The following is a 26,227-nucleotide window of genomic DNA, read 5'->3' on the forward strand; positions in this document are numbered from 1 at the left end:
CTCCTCTTTAATTAATCCTCCAATTCTATGATATATGTATGTATAAAAATATAAATTTTATGGAATTAGTTGTAATACAATCACCATGACAAATATTATCAAATATTACCAAAAATAAGTATCGTGGTGAATGTGTTATAACCAATTATTCCTTTGGGGCTGTATTGGTTATGAATATAGTTTTATATTAAAGTGAATCATGAAAGTTTGTGGAGCAAATGGCATTTCCATTTCGATACAACTATTTCAAACGACACTGTTTTGGGCCCTAGTGATGGGTACATTTGGTTATACACTACATTAGCAAGCATGATCATCAAAGGCAACTCACTGTCTAATCACTTCCATCTTAACGTCTTAGAATTTTATGTATTGATGAATTTTAATTAATTTATTTTAAAAATTAATTTAGAATATTTTTCCATTGTAACATGATCCATGTTCCTTCCCTGCTCCTGTAGCCAAAGAGCAATTCTCCTGGGTTTTACAAGTATCCTTGATCAAGACCTATTTCCATATTATTAATATTTGCAACAGAGTAATCATTTAGAGTCTACATCATCAGGCATGTCCCCATCGAACCATGTGATCAAGCAAATATTTTTCTTCTGTTTTTACTTCCAAAGTTCTTTCTCTGCATGTGGATGGTGTTCTTTCTCATAAGTCCCTCAGAATTGTCCTGAATCATTGCATTACTGCTAGTAGAGAAGTCCATTACATTCGATTTTACCACAGTGTATCAGCTTTTGTGTATAATATTCTCCTGCTTCAGCTTCTTTCACTTTGTATCAATTTCTGGAAGTCATTCCAATCCCCATGGAATTCCTCCACTTTATTATTCCTTTTAGCACAATAGTATTCCATCACCATCAGATACGACAATTTGTTCAGCCATTCCCCAATCAAAAGGCATCCCCTCATTTTCCAATTTCTTGCCACCACATAGAGTGTGACTATAAATATTTTTCTGCAAATCTTCTTCCTTATTATCTCTTTGGGGGTACAAATCCAGCAGTGGCATGACTGGATCAAAGGGAAAACATTCTTTTAAAGCCTTTTGGGGATAGTTCCAAATTGTCATCCAGAATGGTTGGATCAATTCACAACTCCACCAGCAATGCATTAGTGTCCCAATTTTGCCACATCCTCTACAACATTTATTACTTTCCTTTGCTGTCATATTAATTAATCTGATAGGTGTGAGGTGATACCTCAGGTGTTTTGATTTGCATTTCTCTAATTATGAGAGATTTAGAACACTTTTATGTGCTTATTAATAGTTTTGATTTCTTTAACTGAAAATTGCCTATTCATGTCCCTTGCCCATTTATCAATTGGGGAATGGCTTGTTGTTTTTTTTTTTGGACAATTGATTTAGCTCCTTATAAATTTGAGAAAATAGACCTTTGTCAGAGGTTTTTATTATAAAGATTTCCCCCCCAATTTGTTACTTTCCTTCTAATTTTGGTTGCATTGGTTTTGTTTGTACAAAACCTTTTTTAATTTCATATAATCAAAATTATTCATTTTACATTTTGTAGTCTTTTTTTTCCCCTAACATTTGCTTGGTCTTGAAATCTTTCCTTTCCCAAACATCTGACAGGTATACTATTCTGTGTTCACCTAATTTACTTATAGTTTCTTTCTTTATATTCAAGTCGTTCACCCATTCTAAATTTATTTTGGTATAGGGTGTGAGATGTTAATCTAAATCTAATCTCTCCCATAAAAATTGTTTCCTAATATTCCCAGCATTTTTTGTCAAATAGTGTCATTTTGTCCCCAAAGCTGGGTTATTTGGATTTATCATGCACTATCTTGCTGAGGACACTTAGCCCAAGTCTATTCCATTGATCCTCCCTTCTGTCTCTCTCTCTTTTTTTTTAAACCCTTACCTCTCGTCTTGGAGCCAATACACAGTATTGATTCCAAGGCAGAAGAGTGGTAAGGGCTAGGCAGTGGGGGTCAAGTGACTTGCCCAGGGTCACACAGCTGGGAAGTGTCTGATATCAGATTTGAACCTAGGACCTCAACATCTCTAGGCCTGCCTCTCAATCCACTGAACTACCCAGGTGCCCCCTCCCTTCTGTCTCTTTACCTATACCATATTGTTTTGATGACCACTGCTTTATAGCACAGTTTAAGATCTGGTACTGCTTGGCTACCTTCCTTCACACTTTTTTTTTCATTATTTCCCTTGATATTCTTGATCTTTGGTCTTTCAAATTAACGTTGTTATAGTTTTTTCTAATTCAGTAAAAAAGTTTTTTGGTACTTTGATAGGTATGACACTAAATAAGGAAATTAATTTGGGTAGGATTGTCACTTTTATTATATTAGCTCATTCTACCCATGAGCGATTAATGTTTTTCCAATTATTTAGATCTAGTTTTAATTGTGTGGAGAGTGTTTTGTAGTTGTGTTCATAAAATTCCTGTGTTTGTCTTGGCAAATAGATTCCTAAGTATTTTATATGGTATGGTCTAGGGTGATTTTTACATGGTATTTCTCTTTCTAACTCTTGTTGTCGGGTTGTGTTGGAGATATATAGAAATGTTGATGACTTATGTGGGTTTATTTTGTATCCTGCAACTTTGCTAAAGTTGTTGATTATTTCCCCTAGCTTTTTAGTTGATTCTATAGGATTTTTTAAGTAGACCATCATATCACCCACAAAGAGTGACAGCTTGGTACTCTTCATTGCCAATTTTAATACCTTCAATTTCTTTTCCTTTTCTAATTGCTACTGCTAATGTTTCTAGTACAATGTTGAATAATAGAGGTGATAATGGGCATCTTTGTTTGACTCCTGATCTTATTGGGAAGGCTTCGGAGTTTATCCCCATTGCATTGCTGATGGTTTTAGATAAATACTGTTTGTTATTTTTAGGAAAGACCCTTCTATTCTTATACTTTCTAGTGTTTTCAATAGGAATGAATGTTTATGTTGTCAAAGTTTTTTTCTGCATCTATTGAGATAATCATGTGATTTCTTTCAGTTTGGTTGTTATGGTCTGCTGATTAACTAGATTAGGCTGGTGGAGAATTAATGAGCCCTGAGGTCAGATATTCCCCAGCTAGTCACAGAAGCTGAAGGTGTAGGTGAAGGTGTGGAGGCTAAAGGGAGCTGTGCTTCCCACCCGGTTATCAAGGTATTCTGCAGTGGTCAGCTCAGTCAGTGGGGCAGGGGAATTGGAGCTTGAGCTTCCATACTCTATGAGTGCTTCTTATCTGCCCTATTGATAAGATTAAGCCTGGGCAGAGTTTATCTGTGGAGCTATATGTGCTCTGAGGAGAGTTCTGGCTGCTTGAGGAGGTTACCTTTCCAAGCTTCTCCTTCAATTGCCTCCCTGACAAATGTGGTTAGTGCCCTGAGCCTGGAACAGCTGTGTCAGCAAAGCTAGAGCCCTTGCCCCATGATTCCAGCAACTACTGGAAACTCAGCAAGATAGTTAGGGTAGGGGTCCTCAGACTTTCCTTCTTCCTTTTCCTTAATCCACAGAATCCAGGCTTATTTTTTGGTGTATCTTTTAAGTTGAAAACAGGAGGGTCCCCCAGCTCTGTACTGTAGTTAGATTTGATTTTCTGCCCCCTTGAAGCACTCCATTTTTGATTGGTGTGGAAGGGTTTTCACAGAGGTCTGGACTTTTGCTACATCTAAGCAGTTATCTTCCTTGAAAATTTAAATAGAGAAGATTTTGTGTGATGATCCCATAAAGTGTTCTGAACCTGAAGCCTACTTTGTACAGCTAGAAAGGATGTCAGAGGTCATCTAGTTCAACACCTAATTTTATAAAAGAGAAAACTGAAGCCCACTGAAGGTAAGTAGCTGATTTGTCCAAGGTAACAAAAATAGTAACATCAGAAAAAATATTTAATTCTAGCTCTTCTGTTTCCATGGACAGTGAAATTGTTTTCTCTGCTGTACAACTTTATGTCTGTGAGCAGCAATTTTATACACATAAAAATATGTGTATATGTACATAATTATATGTATGTATTTCTGTGGTATAGAAATTCTAATTACACTTTATACACATGTGTATCTGAAAAGATATGTGAATTTTTCATATTATATTTAAATCAGTTGGCAAATCAATGTAAAGAAGATAAAAAAGGTAACTTCTTTAAAATATACACATAGAATTGTGTAAAAAGGCTAGTTAAGATATTTTTGACTTCTTTATAGCTCTGAATGGTAATGCTCATCAAAGTATCCAAGATGGGCCAAGTCTCAGGGTCCTTATTAGCAGGGAGGCTCAGGTAGCTGGGACTTTGGATCTCGGTGGGACCTCCAAAATGTTGACTGGGAAAAAGCACAGAACTAATAAAGAGTCAAAATCACTCTTTAATCAAGGGCAAAAGAGGTTAGGCACTGGTAGGCGTCGACACAGAGCTACTCATCACACATGACTGCACAGATTCCGAGGATTGAACTCTGGCCACTCTGGTCACTGACCCCTGGGAATGCCAAATGTAATAGAATGACAATTCCAAAGAACCATTAAAGTTGGGGAGCTTAGATACCTTTCTAGGTGAAACATAGGGGCTGAGGATGAGAGAGGGATAGTTGATTGACTTTACAATGATAACCTTGGTAAAGGACTTTAGCCTAGGGGGAGAAACCATTGGGACAAAAGAGATACTTAACCTCTATTTCCACCCAAACTACCAGGATGTCTATTGTTAGCCTGAGACCAGTGAAGTAGGAAACTCTTCTGTGACAAGGTCAAAACCTGGGGTTTCTACCTCCCAACTAAATAAACCGAGGACTTCTAGATTCTCCTTTGACATATAGAACATTCCTTTTCTCTTTTCTGAAAGTTTGCATAGGCTATCCCCTATGTCTAGAATGGTCTCTCTCCTTACCTCAACCTCTAGGAATTTTTAGCTCTGTTAAAGGCTTAGCTCAGGAGCCACCTACTTTATTAAGCCTCTCCAGATTCCATTCTAATTTCTACTAGTGCTCTCTCCCACAATGAAAGCAAAATATAAATTACTTTGTTTATATTTTGTATTTATTTATCTGTATATATTATTTATTTATCTGGGTATATGTTATCTACCCCATCTGATAAAACTGTAAGATCATGGAAAGCAAAGACTGTTTCATTTCTGTGCAATTTCCAGTACCTAGACACACATAGTAAGCAGCACAATAGCTAGAGAACTGGATTTGGTTTAGAACGACCCATGTGCTTAGAACTGTGCAGTAAGACACTGAATAGAGGGCTGGATCTGGTTTTGGGAAAACTTGTGTCCAAATCCTGCCATAGATACGAATAAGGTGTGTGACTTTGGGAAGAAACTATTCTCATTTTCTCATCTGCAAAATGACAATAATAATCACTTCAGAAAAGGGCTATTGTGAAGATCAAATGAAGAAAACATGTGCAGAATGTTTTGCAAACCTTAAAATGTTGTATAATTGATAGTTACTATAATGAATAAATGTTTGTGGAATGAATTTGACAGATCAGAAAATAAAGCGTTGGTATGTACATATATTGTTTGCCCCAGCAATACCACTACTGAATCTGTATCCCAAAGAGATCAGAGATAAGGGAAAGAGACCAACTTGTACAAAAATAGTTTTAGTAGCTCTTTTTTTGTAGTGGTAAAGAACTGGAAACTGGGAATCCACCAATGGGAATAAATGACTGAGAAAGTTGTGGCATATAGTTGTAATAGAAAACCATTGTACCATAAGAAATGATGAATGGGGTGAGTTCAAAAAAATCTGAAAAGACATATATGAACTGATGCAAGTGGAACAGTATATATGGTAAAAAAAAAAAAGACATTGTTTAATGACCAGCTGTGGAGGGCTAAACTTATAATTGAGAGAAGGTTTGGCCTTCCAGTAGAGAGAGAGAGAGAGAGAGAGAGAGAGAGAGAAAGAGTGAAGACCTTCCTTCTCAAAGCGGGGTTCAGGGGAGACAGCAGGTGTAAAGGGTTGGCTCAAAGAGGAGGGGTGTTTGAAGATTTTCCCCCTTCTGCCTTCCCTCCTTAGCTATGGCTGCTCTCCTAGATTTCGCTTTTGTCCTTCTTGTCCCCCCTCCACTAAAAGATTTTCCTCCACCAAAGGATTTCTTCTTAAGAAGATCTGTTTGTTCACTCACACTTGATTCACAGCTTGGAGAAAAGATAACTATTTTAATGTCAATTAAATCAGGGTAATACAAAAGAATAGCTGGCAGGGAAAGAATGGGAAAGGAACGTAGGGAAAAGGGGTTCCCTGTCTCTATCTAAACCCTTTTCCCCTCCTTCCTTGAGTTTGGGGGGAACTCAGGCTTTGGCACCCTGAGCCCCCTGAGAGAAAGTCAGGTTAACTCACCCTGGGTTTGGCACCTTGGCCACAGTTCAGACCCAGAGCAACAGGAGCTGAGGTAAAGTCTGGCAGAGATTCAAAATGCCTTTCCTCAGGTTTTTCTTCAGTGAGTCTTTTCAATTGGGAAATGTTGGGGGGAAGGATTTACAGTCACAAACAGGAAAAAATGGATAACCCTCAGGAGAAAATCTTATTCCACCTTCTCTCTTTGATTTCTCCCAACTGAGAGAACAACTACTCTTCAGAAACCTTCCTGTTTCTCCCCAGAATTCCATCCTCCTATGGTCCCTCCCCCGTCGGAGGTGATCAGTTCCACACACTCTTCAGCATGGCACGTTTTCTCTAAAGCCAGCCTCTGTCACAAACTGTTATCAGCAAAACAAGGTTCCAAAAAACAAAACAAAATAAAACAAACAAAAAAAAAGAGACTAAAATGATTTAAAAAAATGCTATCCACAGCTAAGAAGTTAACTGATCAAAGTCACATCATTCTTCACTTTATTTCCTTCATGAGTTTTTTTAATCGTATGTATAACATATGAATTCAGTCATGACATGTGGATATGGAAATATGTATTGTATGAAAGCACTGGATATATCAGACTATTTACTGCCTCTTTGGGAGGTGGGGGAGAGAGGGAGACAATCTGAATTTAAAATGCCAGAAAACCATTGTCAAAAATTATACCTACACATAATTAAGGAAAAAAATTCAATTAAAAAAGAAAAAGAATTGAGAGAAATGTATAAGATCATCTGGCTTTAATTCTGGTCGGCCTCCAGCTTTGCCAAATCTCTAACTATCACACAAAGAAAGATTTTTATACTTAATATAGTATATATGTATACATCTGTGTTGTGGGTACACCCATGTGCTTTATCCAGAGATGGAACTACGAAGAATAAAGTAAGTCTATGACTAAGAGTAAGCTTGTGCTTCTCATCCTTGGGCATGGATACAATTACCAAAACCCTAGAGGATGTGGTTATATAGTCATGCATTTATTTTAGACAGTTGTCACTAGCACATCTGTCGTCATAGACTTTGCACAATATGAAAACCCAATAATTTTAATATATTCACATTTGCTTTGGCAAGTTTTCAGGATTTTAGTGTTCTAATGAGTGACTTGCATCAAATGTTTTCATATATATATATATATATATATATATATATATTTCACTATGCACTTTAATATGCATGAAGGATAATACTATCAAGCCTAGTCAAGGCTTGAATTTGTGCAGATGGGTCTTTTTATCTTCCCGAACTTCATTAGTCATTAATAAAACACACCCATCCAGGCTTTTGGTTTCTTTCATATTTTAAAGGGCTCGCTAACACACAAACGCACATGCACACACACACATGCACACACACACTACTATTTTTTGAGCATTAACAAACTGTTGTTTTACATTCATGAAAAATGCCACTAGTCCTTTTTATCAGTTGAGTCAAATAAATAGGTGTAAATTAAATAAAAATGAATTCCTGCAGCTGCATACTGACTTGGAAAACTACAAATGAACATTATATTTTATTGCATTTTTTATTTTGTTAAAATTTTTAAACTAAAATTTCCACTTTGCTTCTGCTGCCCTGGCTGGTTTCAACTCCATGCAATAAGATGCCCTTCCCAAGATGAGCTCATCACTTTTAAACTCACCACCATGCTCCTAACTTGTTTTTTTTTTTAATTACAAACTTTAAAAAAAATCCTTACCTTCTGTCTTAGAAGCAATACTAAATATTGGTTCTAAGGCAGAAGTGTGGTAAGGGCTAGCAATTCAGGTTAAGTGACTTGCCCAGGGTCACACAGCTAGGAAGTATCTGAGGCCAGTTTTGAACTGAGGACTTCCCATCTATAGGCCTGACTTGGTATACACTGAGCCACCTAGCTGCCCCTTTAACTTAACTCTTGAATAACACCACATTACTCAGACTTTTCTCTTCACTGAATGGGGGGGAGGGGGGGGGGCTGGTGACAGAGTACCAAACTCCTCTCAGTGTCCTCCTTTATTAAGGGTCGAAACTGGACTCAGCTCATTCCACTTTGAATCCACTGTCCTACTTTGTTTTAACTCCCTGAAATAAGATAATCCAACAATGGCTGGATGTCCTGCCCTCCTCCTCCTGCCCTCCTTTTGTGTTTTATCTTCCTCCCTCTTGAGAGTAGAGATTATCTGTTTTTATTAATTATATCTCTAGCACTTACCATAGAGTCTGGCTTAGAGCAGGTGTTTAGTGGATATTTATTAGATTAGATTGAATTTTTCCAATTACATTTTAATTTCTTCTAGTACATTCTAGGGAGTTTTGCAGGTTGAGAAACTGAGGCATAAAAAATTCATTCCTATACTTTTAGAGCTGATGCTGTTACTCAAGTCACTGAACAGAAAAAACATTCTTTGTATTCAACAATCAATCAACAAATATTTATCATGTGCAAGGCTCTGGGGATACAAGTAAAAACAATAAAGCAATCTCTGCAGGATTTATATTCTAATGTGGAAGATAAGTACAGATATTAATAGCTACATAAATCGAGAGAGAATAAACATATACAAATGAGATAAATACAAGGTATTTTGGGAGAGGACTTCATGGTGTTAAAGCTGCAGGGCTTAAATTAAGAGAGGGACTATGAGGTAGAGATAAAGAGGGACTACACTCCAGTATGGAGGATGGCCAGTGAAAAATAATATAAATGGGAGCAATTAAAAACAAAGTTTATTTTTGTGGTCATGAGCAGGGACAATTGTTTTCTAATTTGTTAGTCAAGTTATCAAGAGTTTGTGTCTACAGAGTAAATTCTTAATTAAAGAGAGCTTAATTGAAGGGACAAAAGAGTAGCTTCAAGGAAATGTCTTAAGGGAGGGATCCTGTGAGAGAGAAATCCAGAAACTTTTGAAATGAAAAAGCTTGGAGAGACTGCAAAGATTCCGTCAGCAGAAGGGGGATGGGCTGAGAAGGTTTGGTACCTTGGGGAAGCAAACAAGCCAGAAGGAGTCAGGCGATTGGCTCTCTCTCTGTTGGAGACTGCCAAGCAGAAGGTCCACTTCTGACTGGATCCCGATCCAAGAAATCTTTCTTTCCCTGAACCTGATCACAATCCTCCCAAACCAGCAAGTGGCCAGAGAATTGGAGAGAAAAGAAGTCCACAAGAAGACTTATCACCATCTCCCTTTCCCCTGAACTTGGGGACATTTGCTGTGTGGTGCCAAAAGCCAGGGTTCAACACTCTGAACCTCTCAAGGGCTCAGGCCACCAAAGCTGAGTTTAGCTGGCTAGGGATCTCTTTTCCCTCTTCCCTCCTGACCCCAATCTACCAGCCATTTCAACCTTATCCTTCATCCCTGTTTAGAATAAACTTGTTACCAAACGAAGTGACTCAAGCCTGAGTGAAGGGTAGTTATAGCTGAGGGGGGAGAGAAGTGATCTCTTCCTCCTTAGAATAAGAAGCTTGCTCTTTAGAAAGAGCCAAACGGTGGGGAGTGAACAGGCAGGCTTAGTGAGGAGCTATAACTAGAGGGGACTAGAAGGGGAAAAGAACACTCACCCTCTTTCTACCTCTGGGTCAAAAAATCAACAGCGACTCCTTCTCCCTTTGTTCTTGCCTTGAGGGAGGAAAGACTTCATTCTCTCCCTCTCCCCTCTCCACATAGAAAAAACCTCTTTATTACAATCCACAGTCATTTTTCAGGTTCCCAGAATTATGGATTTGAGCCTAGAATGGAACTTACCAATGAAGGAACTCTTTAGCCCCTTCATAAACAGTGGCTGAGGGATGGAGGGGCCAGTGTTGACCATAAGGTTTCTGAGAGGAAAGAGTATTATTATCAACTCTGTTCCACTTTGGGAATTCCCACAGGGGACCTTTCCAAACTGAATTAAGACCAAACTGGCCAACTTTGAGAAATATCCTGGCATGGTAGTGACAGTATTACGCTTGGAGCTAAGAGGCTTGTGTCCAGTTCTGGCTTTGATGCTTACCAGCTCTGCAACCATAAACAAGATGGATCAATTAAGCGTTCTCAATCTCAGTTTCCTAATCTACAAAATAGAAATAATATTTATAGCCTGTACCTCAATTTCTTGGTGAGGAAGGGTTTTGTTAGATCTTCAAGATTATTTCCAGCTATATTAATGACATTACTATCAAAATGAGAAATAAAAAACATTAAAACTTCAAAAGAAAATATATTTTTGAATGAAATTGTTCAGGATTCTGATTCTTTCCAATGGGGGGGGGGAATCTTTTCATTAAATTTCTTTGACAAGAGCCTGATATTAGAACTAACTTAAAACATGGGTGCAAGAAGCAGTTGTCAAAAGAATAACGAACTATTAACAGCCATATGAAAAATTATTACAGCTCACTAAACAAAGAAATGTAAGTTAAAACAACCTCACACTCAGCAAATTGATAAAAATGACAAAAGATTGGTAAAGATACCCATTGTTGGAGGGAATGCAGAAAATGGCTGAAGTCCTCTGGTCTTTTCCATTCTTTTGCCTCTTCAGCCTGCAAGATGACTTTGGCCCTGGAACTTTTATCTGTCATGTCCTGTACCCCAGAACCCATTTCTCCCTCTGGTTGGAGTGTGAAGAGCTAAGAGGTCTTCCCAGAACCTTTATTTAAGGGGGGTGTATAGGCTAGCTTCTCTTCATTTTCCACCAGGCTATATTCCTCTGAGCTTCTCCATCATCATCCCTGACCCTTGAACTCAATACCTCCATCTTTTAGGCTCCCTTTGGGGAATTGTATCCCCCTATGAGGTTGAAAGTTCCATGTGACCAGTGACTGTCTTTTACCTTTCTTATGTCCTAGTGATTAGTACAGTACTTGGCTTGTAGAAGGGACTTAAATATAAATTGACTGATTGATTAATGCACTGTTGGTGGGATTATGGGTTGGTCTAACCATTCTGGAAAGTAATTGTAATTTTGCTAAGAAAGTGAATGAAATGTCAGTCCCCTAATTTAATGCATAGATTATATTCATAGGCTGTACACTCTTATAGAAAGAAAGGTCCATATATACCAAAACATTCATAGAAGCACTTTTGTGGTAGCCAAGTATCTGTCAAGTGAAGAACAGCTAAACATGATAGCACAAGAATGTAAAGAAATATTGTATAAGAAGGAATGAATAGGGACAGCTAGGCAGCATAGTGGATAAAGCACCAGGCCTGGAGTCTGGTGTTCAAATCTGACCTCAGACACTTCTCAGCTGTGTGACCCTGGACAAGTCATTTAACCCCCATTGCTTAGTCCTTACTACTCTTCTGCCTCGGAACCAATACACAGTATTGATTTGAGATGGAAGGTGATGGTTTTTAAAAAAAAGTAAGATATTATACATATGGAAAATTGTAAACATGTATTATCAGCATCTGGGGATATGTTGATGAAGTTTCCTAAAATTTTTCCTTTGTTTTTTCTCTTAAAAATTGTCATAAGAGATGGTTAAGTATATATGGAATGAAGGGCAAACATACATATAGAGAAATAATGTGAAAGTAAATGAAAAATTCTAAAAGAAAACTAGAGTTTCTTATTATTTTGTATCCATCTAAAAGTTTGAATCCTTCTCATTGATGAACTAAATATTATTTTTTGTTTGTCCAAGCTAGTCTTTGAAATTTTATTTTTGCATCATTATTCCTAAGAATATAATAATATTTAGACCATAGTGGAAATTTTAGATGACCATTTTTTTTGTGAACAGATGTTCTAATTTCTTTTTAGCCACATTAATGGTATTGCAATCATCTGAAAATCAAGATATGTTAGAATAGAAAGAGATTCCTTAAAGATATTTTCTTTTACAAAGTATTCTATAGAATAACAATTTAGAAGTAAAGTCTGTAATTAGTAGATATTTATTTTTATGTATTACTTAAATGAAAAACTTTCTGAAAAGACCTATGAAAGACATAGCTTTAACTTAATTAACCAAATAATTATTTTAGTTGATTTTGTTTTTACCATGGACAATTGGTCAGAGTTATAAATTCCATAAATGAACGTACCATTGCATTTAGCTCAAGTTGCAGATATGAGTAGATTAGCTAACATATAGTCTGCATAGCAAAGACTACATGTATATTCACACACAGATACACCTAGATACATATGTATATAAAATCTCCCAATTTTGCCTAGAGCTAATGAGTTAACATTCTAGATTTTAGGTTTAGGAGTCGCATCTTTATTTTGTTTCATTTTATTATTAAGGAAGCAATCACTTCATATTTCTGAAAATAACCTGAACATTATTTTAATTTACAATAATTAGCATGTTCACTTGGGACATATAAAAATGTATCTCATCTTCAAATTTCATAACCTGTTTTTCTTTTTTTTTTTTTTCTGAAATGATTGATTTGTATCTCCCACTTACCAGCATATCTAAGCAGGGATATGCTGGAGTCACCTCAAATTAGCTGCTGATTCTCAAATCTTTAGGGAGGACTTACACTTTAGTGCAAAGCACTATAAATTAAAATTTGATTAATTTTATTATTGATTGTCTAGACTTAAGAGAGTGATGGAGAAAATGTTAATAATGCAGATTAAACATAAAAGTATATTGTGCATACATTTTGGGGGGTTTGGGGCTGGTTGTTAAACATTCATCAGCTCATCATTGGTTATGTCATATCTTATCAGAAAATATGTTAATATAAGTTGTTATTTGTTTGAAAAGCAAGTTTGCATAGGTAAAGTAGGCTTAAAATGCCAGCCTCAGAGCAATCTGTAATTATCTTTTCTATTACGTGCTAGCATTAGAGAGCATATAAAGTTGCTTTGAGTTCTTTTATCTCTAGAATTCTTGGTTGACTTCTCTTTTATACTCCTGATTGCTTCTGTCTCAGCACTTCTCACATGTTTTCCTGAACAAAAATGCTATGAAGATATTCTGCTAGAAGATTATGGCTTGGATTTAGCAAGAATAGGCGATCTGTTTTTTTCCTTCAATTCTGCGCAACATTCTCCTTCCCCAATATTATGACCCTTTTTCTCTTTTCCTACCAAAAGAAACTCACAATCCGCAAGATTCCATTCACTCCACTATCATCTGGTTCTGATATTTATTTCTTTGTATTTTAGAAGAACATACTTAATAGTGTTTTAGAGGAACACTCAGTACAATTTAATCTATGTCTGCTTAGGCTTTTGATATTAAAATATTGTCAAGACCTGGACAATGCACAGTCTTTAAAAAGGAGAATTATAATACTTTTTCAAGTGTACATTTGGGAGAATACTAGTGGTGTTCCACTGGAGACAACTTTAGGTCTGGTGCTATTTAGCATTCACTGTTAGTGACCTAGAAGAAGGAAAACAAAAATATTCTTCCTGGATGCTTGGATGGTATAGTGGGGGAAATAAAAACTGGTTTTGAAGTGATAAAACCTTATTGTTTGCCTTGCCATATATGTGTTGTTAATGGCATATTTATTACTCGATTAAAACAAATTATATGAGTCTATGGCCTCATTTTCCTTGACTGTAAACCAAAAACTAAATTCTTTTCTAATTATTTCTAATGACTTGACATTTTATTAATAGCCTTCATTAAATTAACAAAAATTTAACAAACATTTCTTAAGAGTTAGGCATTTTTATCACTGGGCTAGGCATAGGTGGGGAATAAAAATAAAACATGACCTCTGATCTTAAAGAGCCCTCAAAGACATGTGTAGAGGAAAAGGCAATACAGTTATATACTTTGTTAAACACCCAAAAGAGGGTAAAAGAGAAAAGTCAATAAGTCCATAAGCATTCATCAAGTGACTATTATGTGTCAGGCACTGTGCTAAGCATTCGGGGATATGAAGAGATGGATCTCTTCTAAAGGAGGACATAACATAAAAACAATTATGTACAAACAAGATAATATAGGATAAATTGAAGATAATCTCAGAGGGAAGGCACTAGCATTAAGGGGACCGAAAAAGGCTTCACATAAAAGATGGGATGTCATCTGGACTTGAAGAAAGCCAGAAGGTAGGAGGGCAGAAAGTGGAAATGAAGTATTCCAGGCATAAGAGACAGTCTAGGAAAACAATCTGTGGAGTCTGGAAATGGAGAGTCTTGTGCAAAGAATAGCACAAGGGGGCCAGTGTCACTGGATCCCAGAGAAGGGGGGGTAAGAATATAAGGTATAAGAAGGCTGGAAAAGTTAGGAGGGGGCCAGGTTAACTGAAGTCATATATAAACAGCATGCTAGAGTGAAAAGAGAGCTGGACCTCAATCTAGAGATTTGAGTTCAAATACCAGCTTCAGTCTTGTGAAACTCAACCTGTCGAAGGCAGACAAGTCACTCAATCAATTTGATGTTCAGTTTTCCTAACTAGTCAAATGAAGATAATATTTCCATTATCTATCTCCTAAAATTGTGAGGAAAACACCTCATTTTGGACAACACGTACTTTTTAGCATCAATATGCTAAGAAAATGTGAATTGTATAGAAATGAATAACCTTAAGACATGTGAAAGGAGAGAAAACAAGATGAGAGTTACATATTGTTAAAAAAGGAAGGAAGCAGCCCAAACCAATCAGAATAAAGCTCGTGAGACCAGCATGGATTATACAATTATAGTACACACACACACACACACATACACACACACACACACACACACATATATATACACATATATATATATAGTATAGAAAGAAGTGACTAAACATGTCAGATTGATATAGCACTTATAGATGAATATGCATCAGCAAGAATGGTATTGGAATTTCCCATCTAAGTTTAAAGTAGAGAAACTGTTGGGCAATCCTATCATTATTCTCAGCATTTAAAAAATATCCCTCATGGCTTATAGAGAACAGAAAAAGATGCATCATTTAAGAGAGATGTTGAGAATTAAAGAGCTTAAAAAAAAAGAAAATATAATTAAAGACAAGAAAAATCAGACCTATGAAAATTTTAAAAGAATTACAATCGAAATGCCTAAAGAAAAGAAAACTAAGAAGTGTCTTAAAAATAGTCATGGAAAAAGGTTTACCAGGCAGAAAATGGTCATAAGCTTTTCTGCATCTATAGAACAAAGGGAAAACTGCTTAAATCAGCAACAGGATAATTTTTATATTACTGGTTAAAAAGTACTCATGACATAAAGAATTGCCGAACAGTAGAATAATTTTCAAAAGTTTTCCCAATAGTTTTCCATCTCTTAGATCCATCAACAAAGAACAAAAGTTTCAAATGTAGCCTTATCTAATGGAGCTCAAGGATGGATTAGAAAAACTCTCAAATTCCCTTCCCAATAAAGGATTATGACAAAGGTAGACAAGGTGGTATTGCAGAAAACCTACTGAACTTGCAATAAGACCTTCAACAATTCACTTAACCTCTCTGAGCCTTTGTTTTCCTATTTGTAAAAGTATGGAATTGTATGCAATTCAGAAGAAAATGAGCCTTTGTTTTCCTATTTGTAAAAGTATGGAATTGGATGCAATTCAGAAGAAAACAAGGTCTCTTCCAGGTCTAAATTTGTGATCCTAGAGCAATCACAGATTTATAGAATGTGGCAACTGGATAGGACCTCAAATATCATCCAGTCTAGGGGTTCTTTACATGTAGTATCCATAAACTTTTAAAAATGCTAACTAATTGGGGCATGCTAAGTGACTCAATGGGTTGAGAGCCAAGCCCAAAGATAGGAGGCTCTGAGTTCAAATCTTGCCTCAGACACTTCCTAGCTGTGGGACCCTAGGCAAATCACTTAATGTCCAATGCTTAGCCCTTACCACTCTTCTGCCTTGGAACTAAGATTCTAAGAGGAAAAATAAGTTTGTTTGTTTTTTAAATGCTAATTATTAGCAACAAGGTGGTACATAGGACAGAGTACCAGACTTGGAGTTGAGAGGACATAGACTTGAATCTGACATTGGCTCAGAAATGGGGTTTCTAACTTGGGGTATTATATTTCCCACTTTCACTTTTTCGTACTTTGTTGTAAAATAAAGCTGCTACAGGCATTTTGACTTAAGGGATAATATTTTCTTTCTTTTCTTACTGGGTATTGATTCCAAGGCAGAAGAGTGGTAAGGTCTAGGCAATGGGGGTTAAGTGACTTGCCCAGGGTCAAATTTGAACCCAGGACCTCCCATCACTGGGTCTGGCTCTCAATTCACTGAACCATCCAGTTGCCCCTAAGAGATAATATTTTAGATCGGCAACCACAATATTACTTTAGAATTCTCATATTTAGCATAAAACTTAAATTTAAATTCTTACCATAGTATGCATATTAAAAAAACCATTGTTCTCCCAAGGAGTCCATAGATTTCACCAGGCTACCAAAGAGATCGATGAATGGAACAAACAAAAAAAGTTAGGAACCCCATTTCTGAGCCAATGCCCTTCTTTTTAATGAGGAAAAACTGAGACTCAGAGAAGGGGAAGAGACACACAAGATTACACAATTAATTAATGGAATCTCTTTAAGAAAGACAAGTATATTTATGAAAAAAAAGAAACACTACTTTTTTTTCATCTTTACAAAAAGTAATCTAATGCAGGAAATTAGAGACAAATTCTTTACCAATATCTGAGTCAAATTTATTATACGTACTCTAGAGAATAATCAACATAATGTTTTCAGTCCTAATTTTCCATTAAATGCTTGCTGAAAACCATAAACAACTCAGAAGCATTCTTGTTTATTAATGAATAACAAGAAACCTAAAGGATGTGGGGGGTTTTGAAGAAGGAAAATGTACATGTTTTTGTGAAGAGGTCTACTCTTGGCAGGCTACCTTCTGTAATAAATTCTCCACAAGAATTTGCGGGTTAGCTGCCTCTAACCCCAAGTCATAGCTTCCCAGAGAGCACTAAGATGGAGTTTAAATTTTCAGTGGGAGGAATGGACATGTTAGCCTTCACTAGGACCTTGCTTGAACTCAAATTGTTACAATTAAGGAAATACTTTTAAGTAGGAATATTTCCAAATGTGTATACAAATTATTTCCCTCTCCTGTCATCAGAGAGAAGGATAACCAAAAGCTTAGAGAACTGGAGTTAAAGCAGGTCACATTCCTCTGAAGGGACAAGCCAAACCCTTTATGAAATGGAGTCCAGTGAGATGCTAATACCTGGTACAGGGCAAAGAACACAGTACTTAGATTTAGAAGAGGTGGGTTCAAGTACCTGTCTTATGATTTCCAAGCCACATGACCCTATTCAAGTGATGTAAGCTCCCCAGAACCCTCAGTCAAATGGGGATGATACTCCACAGTCTATCTCCAGAGAGTTGTCAAGAAGCTGAAATCAGATAATAGCTGGGAAGCAATTTGCAGACCTAGTGCACGTCATAAATATGAGCAAAATTTAGGATGGCATTTCTTAGGCAGGGTCCTCAGTGCCTTGAGCTTCACTGACTTTTTGTCCCAGTGCCCAATGCCTCCCATTTCCCTGGGCTGGGCAGATCATGGAACCACCATCACATAGAGAATCAAGGAATGCACTATTAAATTCTTTTCCTTCTAAACTTCCCTGAGAAAGGCTGGGCTTTTTCAGCTTAAAAACTGAGGGAAAACAAACCTCACAAAAGCATCAATGAGTAGAGGTTTCTGGTCCCAATCTACCAAACTCCTTGGTACAGATAAGACTGACATAACAGATTATGGACATTTCATATCTCTCCTTTCACCTCAACTTTATTTTAGGACCTCCTTCAGACCTCAGGAATTGCCTTCTTCTGCTCCCTCCTTTGGGGCATCTCTGTGGCACAGTAGTTACAATGTCAGGCCTGGATTCAGGAAGACCCAAGTCCAGATCAGGTCTCAGATACTTATTAGTTGTGTGATCCTGCAAATGACTTAATCCCACTTGTCTTAGTTTCCTCTGTAAAATGAATTGAAGAAGGAAATGGCAGTATTTTTGTCAAGAAAACCTCCAGAAGGGGCCATGAAGAATCAGGCAAGATTGATAATGACTAGATAGCAATGACAGTTCCTTCCCTACCAGGGGGTAAAAACCTTTATATTTTTCTATTAACTAACAGGATGTTAGATTGTTAAATAGGTAATAGATCAAAAAAGTCTTAATCAAAAACATTTCTTAAATGCTTACTTGGAACAGGTATTTTCCTGGGTCCACAAATTAAAAAAAAATTAAAACATCTCTGCCCTCAAGAAGATTTTTTCTGCTGGAAGGGAAGGAAGGAGGAAGGAAAGAAATATTCTATCTACTGAGTCAGTTAGTCCCAGAAAAAGAAAGATCATCAATTTAAGAAAGCAGCATTTGCATTTCATTCATTTTTTCCAACCTGTTTATTGAGTACCTACTGGGTATATGTATGAAGACTTAATAATATGTGTGTGTGATGGTGGTAGGGGAATGCAAAGTTAACAAGGTATGATCTCTTCTCTCATAAGGCTCTCATTCATTATGAGTTACTAAATTAGAACAGTTATTTACATCTACTCAGTAAATGTTTCCTCTAATTTTTCAAAGTACAAATTTCACCTCTAATCTGGTAGGAGATATTTCCTTTACTCCTATACCCCTGAGGAGACTAAAAGAAGTGCCAATTTTGAAAGGCTTAGGGATATCTGAATTTCATTGATCTAAACTTAGCCTCATCACATAGTGCAGCTCCAATATCAGGGCAAAGATTTCAATATTGCCCTCAAAGAACCAGACTTAGGAGGACAAATTGAGGCTTCCACACTCACTAACTGGATGAAGCCATGGATAGAGTCTTGAAATTAAGTCTTTTATTTTTTTTAAATTTTATTTTTTTGGAAAAAATTATTTGATTGGTTAATTAGAATATTTTCCCATGGTTACAAGAATCATGTTCTTTCCCTCCCTTCCACCCACCCCACTCCTGTAGCTGACCCACAGTTCCACTGGGTTTTACATGTATCATTGATCAAGACCTATTTCCATATTATTGATATTTGCATTAGGGTGATCATTTAGAGTCTACATCCCCAATCATATCCCCATCAACCCATGTGATCAAGTAGTTGTTTTTCTTCTGTGTTTCTGCTCCCACAGTTATTTCTTTGGATGTGGATAGTGTTCTTTTTCATAAGTCCCTCTGAATTGGTCTGGATCATTACATTGCTGCTAGTAGGGAAGTTCATTACATTTGATTGTGCCACAGTGTTTCAGTCTGTACAGTGTCCTCCTGGTTCTGCTCCTTTCGCTCTGCATCAATTCCTGGAGGTCATTCCAGTTTACATGGAATTCCTCCACTTTATTATTCCTTTGAGCACAATAGTATTCCATCACCAACATATGCCACAATTTGTTCAGCCATTCCCCAATCAGAGAGTATATCCTCTCATTTTCCAAATTTTTGCCACCACAAAGAGTGCAGCTATGAATATTCTTGTACAAGTCTTTTTCCTTATTATCTCTTTGGGGTTCAAACCCAGCAGTGCTACGGCTGTATCAAAGAGCAGACAGTCTTTTTGTGCCTTTTAGGCATAGTTTCAAATTGCCTTCCAAAATGGTTGGATCAATTCACAACTCCACCAGCAGTGCATTAATGGCCCGAAATTAAGAGTCTTTTAAAGCATCAGTGTTTTCTAAAATTCTTGGGCTTAAAATTAACATAGCCCAAATGAGCAATGTACAAATAAAGGTTTGATTTATTACTTTGTTCATTGTCTAGATTTAAGAAAATGATGCAGAAAATGGTGATAATGTAGATTGAATTTAAAGGTGTCTCTTGTATACACAGTTTTGCTTTTTTCAGGAAGCTAGTTGCTAATTATTTACCATTAGACCCCCTGGTAGTGTTACCACAAGGGGAAAATGAGTTTCATCCCTGGTTGTTAATAATTCTCTAATAAGAAAGTAGTTTTTTAATCCGTGATTGCCAAGAAATACTTCAAGAAAAAATTACCATAACATGCTACATTTTATTATCTTTCTCTATCACTTTTCTCAGGCTTGTCTTTGTCTTTGTGCTATGGATACTATTTGTCTCATAAAAGGAATAACAGTCATCAGTCTTGGATAACTGTATATGCTAGGGGAATGGGTAAGAGAAAAGGGATGCTTCAGTAAGTCATACCCCTTCAATTAGATTGTATGTAAGCTCCTTCAGGGTAGAGCCTGGTTTATCTTTGTCTTTTTGTCTCCAGTGCCTAGAACAGTGCCTGGCACATCATAAGGGTTTAGTAAAGGTTTGCTGATTGATTAATGACACGAAAAATAACTGCAGGTACATAGTCTGTCAATAGTAGGATACGGCAACACAATGCTTAGTACCTAGTTCAATGTTGAGCATACAGGAGTTAATTATTTGTTGATTAATTATTAAGTCATAGGCATCGTAAAAGTGGAGTCTTGACTAATTCCCAGAATGGTCTTTGAAGTCCTTATAAAGTACTACAAAAAAAGCGAAGATTGTAAAATACAAACATCAATGAAAGCTGCATAAATCAGACTAAGAAATGAAAACCTCTTCTCCTTTAGTTATAAAGATAGTGGCAGCCCGAGTTTGTCATGTTTTTCATTTATGTAGGATTAAATTGATGCTTGAGATGTCACTGTCTTAGGAAGGAAGATAGTTTTAAGTGGTCTTTAGGCATTCTTTTTTTAAGCTGGGCTGGTCACCATCCACTAAAGCGTTTGAAAAATGGGCTTCATTTCCACAGCATTGGAATGGACATGGAACCTGAGCTGGAATGTGAAACATGAACCTGAAGGATAAAGACTGGAAAATTATAGGATAGTGCATATGCCCTTTATTTTCAAGAATCCTTTCTTTCTTAAAGAATATGAAGCTCAAATTTGTAAAAGAAGTTTTTTTTTTTAATTTTTTAAAACCCTTCCATCTTGGAATCAATACTGTGCATTGGCTCCAAGGCAGAAGAGTGGTAAGGGCTAGGCAATGGGGGTCAAGTGACTTGCCCAGGGTCACAAAGAAGTTTCCTTAAAAAAAATAGTTCTGGAAACATTTGAGACAGAATGGTTGAGTAAGATAAAGTGAAACTAAGTGAAATAAAAGGAATAACATAATAGAACTAAAATATTAGTAAACTCATCACTGCATAAGATTATATAGTTATATTTGTTACTCTTCTACTACTGCCCTGATCTAATCTCTTCCTAACACTATTCCAGATCTAGAATATGCTGTACTTGCCTGCCTCCGTATCTTGGCTTATATTGTTTCCTGTCCCTGGAATGCCCCCTTCCTTCTCTCTAAAGTGCAACTCAAATATCTTCTTCTCCATTAAGCCTTTTGAAATTTCACTTGCTGATAATGACCTGTTTTGAATATCATTTAGCATTTTTGTAAGGAGAAAAAGAACTTCCTAGTGATCCCACTCAAGTCTAAATCTGACGCTTGTTGTGGAAGCAAACCTGGACTTCTGGAGTTTGTGACAACGGAGAATATGATTCCATAGATTCTACAAAATTAGAAAACTTTTGAATACTTTCCTAACTGAACTGGATGTTTGAGGCTCAGAAAGTGGCCAGCTAAAATCAGAGAGGGTCATCACGAGGCTGGTGATGAATTTTTCAGCCATAGCAACTCTTGAATATCATCCATTGAGATACAGTGATTGTGAGCTGTGTTGGTGAAGGCAATACAGAAGCAGCACAACTGCAGGCTCCTGAAATGTTGAAGTATTAATGAAAGGCTGTCACTGTGCCATAATTTGCCTATTCGTCTTGGTGCACTAGAAGAGGCTCCTGGGTATGCTCAAAGACATAACTAGGAGTTTCTGTACTGGAACAGATAGCACAAAAGATTACTGTAGTTGAATTGGAAGGGAGAAACATAGACCTTTGTAGAAGGTGGGGGAGGAGACAGAGACCTTAGAACAGCAATATAAGATTGTGGCTGGGCAGTCCATCATGGCAGGAGGAAGAGTGATGAGCTGTGGGAGAGATTACACAGAGGGCAATGGAGGAGTGTATGCAGATGTAAGCAGGCTATAGCCTATGACAAATAATGAATCAAGAGCATTCGTTTCTAAACTTTGAGTGAATCTAAGAATTCATTATGAATCAAAAAAGCTTTTGTGTATCTATGTTCTGCAAAAGGGTATTGAGGGAGTAGGGAAAGCTATTTTATGGTATAGCTGGCTTAATGCTTTCTAAAAGGTTCTGATTCTTGTAGAACCATAAGGAGTGGTCTTACAATCAGAGTCATTTATTTTTGTGTGTGTGTGTTATTTATCTTTTTATATAACACTATACTAGTATAATATATATTATTTATTATAAATATGTAATGAATTTTTATATGTAGATATACTTATCCAAGAGAAACAAATTCTCACATTAACGATGTCCAAAAATGTGTCTGATTCTTTCCCCCTCCTTCATCCCATCCCTTCCAATTCCCCAAGAAGGCAGATAATATGATATGGGTCATACAGATATTGTCATGTAATACACACTTCCCTGTTCATTGTATTGTGAAAGAAGACACACAGTGCTTAGACTAGACAAAAATTCATGGGGGAAATAAAGTAAAGAATTGTATGTTTCCATCTGCATTCAGACTCGGTCTGGTCCTTCTTTGGTGGTGGCTGTCGTTTTTCATCATAAGTCCCTTGGAGTTTTCTGGATTCTTGCCTTGTTGAAAATAGTTTTCCACAGATGATTATCATACATTATTGTTGTTTCTGTGTTCATTGTTCAACTGGTTCTGCTCTCTTCACTTTTCATTACTTCATATAAGTCTTTTCAGGGTTTGTTTTGTGTGATCATTTTGTCTGTCATTTCATTTGGAACAATAGTATTCCATCACAATTACATACCACAACTTGTTCAGCCATTCTCCAATTGTGGATATCCCCTCAGTTTCCAGTTCTTTGCTACCACAAGAAAGCTGCTATAAAAATTTTAGAATATGGAGTTTCTTTTCCCTTTAACTTGATCACTTTATGAAATAAACCCAATAGTGGTATTACTGGATTAAAAGGTATAAACAATTTTTTAATTCTTTGACTATAATTCTAGATTACTTTCTTGAGAGAGCTGAATGGGGAAGGGAGCAACTCCCATGTCAATGATTAGTTGTCTGCTGGAATAACCAGTGCTTGACCTCCAGGGATTAGTGGGAAGTCACCTGATTGAATAGCCACTGGGCTGAGGAAGAAATTTTTACTTGGCCAAAGTCCTCTATCATAGCGATGCAGGGATGTGTTAGTGCCAGTTCAAAACCAGCTCATGGGAGAGAATTGTTAAATTTTCAGTGTGAATTTTTCTACTTTAAAAATAAGTGAATATGGCAAATTAAGACTGGATTAATTATTTTGTTGGTTGCCTAAACTTAAGAAAGTGATGAAGAAAATATTACTAAAGTGTATTAAACTTAAAAGAATACATTGTGTGTACTTTTTTCCCTTCCAGAGAACTTGTTGTTAATCATTTACAATCATACCTCTGACAATGGGTTCCTACAGGGGAAAAATGAGTGCCAGGCCTTCTTTATAAATTTAGGAGATGAAGTAAAGACAATAATGATTTGTCCAGTAGACCTGGAGTTTTATAAACTCTGAATCATAGAATCATAGGAAACTCAGTATAAAACTGGAAGGGATCTATACCAACCTCTTATTTTATGGCTAAAGAAAATAAAGGTAAGATAGGCTGGGTTAGGAGATCATGCTTATCTAGATGGTGAATCAGAATTAATATTCAAACCCAGGTCCTTTGACTTCAAACCTATCACCCTTCAACTCTGAGCTATGACTCTATTTAGGTTGAAAGAATGGCTTTGTAAAGGGCAATATATTTTCATGCATAAAGATGTAAATGACAAACACAAGTCCTGCTTTCATTCATTCATTCTTTTTTTTTCATGCATTCATCCTTATGAAGTACAAATGAGTTCTGTTTTTATTTCTAACTTCATTGCCACATCAATGTTTCCCTATCCCTGAAGTTGTTCTTTTCTTAAGTTGAGTGAAAGGCAAAGAATTACAGAACTTCAGGGCAGAAAGAAAGGGACAAGGTCATATGGTTTGGGAGTTGTTAGCCTTTTTGGGGTCATTGACCCCTTTGGTGAAATGTGGAAAATGCTCCTGAGAGTATTGTTTTTAAATCTGTAAAATTAAATACATAAGATGGCAAAGGAAATTATTTACAATGAAATATAGTTCATGTACAGCTTATATTACTTGCCATCTCAGTGGGAGGGGAAGGAGAGAGAGAGAGAGAGAGAGAGAGAGAGAGAGAGAGAGAGAGAGAGAGAGAGAGAGAGAGAGAGAGAGAGAGAGAGAATATAGATTATTAAATGTCAGAAAATGATGATTAAAATTTATCTACATGTAACATGGAAAATATAAAGAAAAAATAAAGAAAACAAGCAAAAGAAATCTCTATCAATCTGTCTGTCTATCTCTGTCTGTCTGTCTGTCTGTCTGTCTATCAATCTATCTATCTATCTATTCTTCCATCTATTCTTCCATCTACTTATCTATCTATCCATCCATCTGTCTGTCTATCTATCTATCTATCTATCTATCTATCTATCTATCTATCTATCTATCTATCTATCTAAACAACTTCATAGACACCAAGTTGAAAGTCATTGATATAAACCAATCCTGCATTTTAAAGATTGTCCAGGAGCTTCAAATATCTTAAGACAAAAAGACAAAATCTTTGGCATTGTCTGGGTCAGATCTCTCTTTTTTCCATGGAGATTTGTATTGGGAGTCTTTTATAATATGTCTAAAAGCTATAGGAAAACCCTTTCTGGAAACAGAATAAATGAACCTAAAGAAGCTTGCCCAGTAGGTGATCTCTCCTTGCTGGTTTGCTCATTAGGTTATCCTCACTCTTCCCAATCAATCAGCCATCCCAGGGGCTCTAGCAGGGTTTTGATGTCATATTAATCACATAAATTGGTCTTTAGCTATTGGGCCAAATCTGTCCTTTTTTATATATGATGATTCTGAACACTAAGTAATTAACTATTTTAGAATGGTCTGGGCAAAAAAACCAGGTAAGCTTAAGGTAAAATTAAGGTTATTTGTGTATGTATAATCATGCCTAGTATCCTGGTACTAGTAAAATAGAGTTTGTGTTACTTAAATGGCTAGTAATGTAATGCCCTCTTATAAGTACAATGCTTTAATCTCTTTCAATGAGATTTTATAATCTATCATTTTAAATCATTCTAGAGGGCTCTCCAACCTTTAAATCTGGGATATTTCTATTGAAAGTTGTCCTTGTGCAAGCAGAGAACTAAACCTTAACCACATCTGGGGTATGAATAGAGTAAATGCATCTCTTGCCTCAGAGATTACTAGCTGTATGACTCTGGGGAAATCAACTGAATTTTTTCAGCCTCAGTTTCCCCATGAGTATAATAATAACATCGATGTCACAGGGTGGTCCTGAAGATCAAATGAGATAACATGGAAAGTGTTCTGCAAAGCTTTTTGTTATATTATTGCTGCTATTTGGTCATTTCAGTGTGTCCAGCTCTTTGTGACCCAATTTGGGGGTTTTCTTGACAAAGATATTGGAGTGGTTTATCTTTTCCTTCTCCAGCTCATTTTAATAGATGAAGAACTGAGGCAAACAGGGTTAAGTGACTTTCCTAGGATCAAACAACTAGTTAGTGTCTGAGTCCATACTTGAACTCATGAAGCTGAGTCTTCCTGATCTCAAGACCAGTACTCTATCCACTGGGCCACCCAGCTGCCCCTAAAATAGTTTATAAATGCTAGTTATTGTTATTGTTCTCATTCATTTTTTGAATTTTTAAGTGTTACAGAAAAATTAAAGGCTATATCATATAGAGGATGGAAACCTGTCATTAGAGACAGGAAAAACTCAGTTTATCCTGCCTTTGGCAATGCTAAATATCCTTCCCTCTATTGCTAACTGGAGGAGTACAAGGTTTCAGGGCAAAGACTCTTAGCTCT

At 36.6% G+C, this 26,227-nt stretch overlaps 1 long non-coding RNA gene across 3 annotated transcripts in view; it reads left to right on the plus strand.

The window, feature by feature from the left end:
• Positions 1–2,578: 2,578 nt before the first annotated feature.
• LOC130453646 (uncharacterized) overlaps positions 2,579–26,227 on the plus strand; it is a 135,242-nt gene continuing 111,593 nt past the window's right edge. For all 3 annotated transcript variants that reach the window (XR_008911099.1, XR_008911100.1, XR_008911101.1), the window contains exon 1: positions 2,579–3,821. This is a non-coding gene — a long non-coding RNA (uncharacterized LOC130453646). The remainder of the gene's footprint in view (positions 3,822–26,227) is intronic.

This window comes from Monodelphis domestica, chromosome 4 (assembly GCF_027887165.1).
Source record: "Monodelphis domestica isolate mMonDom1 chromosome 4, mMonDom1.pri, whole genome shotgun sequence".
NCBI classification, from domain to species: domain Eukaryota; kingdom Metazoa; phylum Chordata; class Mammalia; order Didelphimorphia; family Didelphidae; genus Monodelphis; species Monodelphis domestica.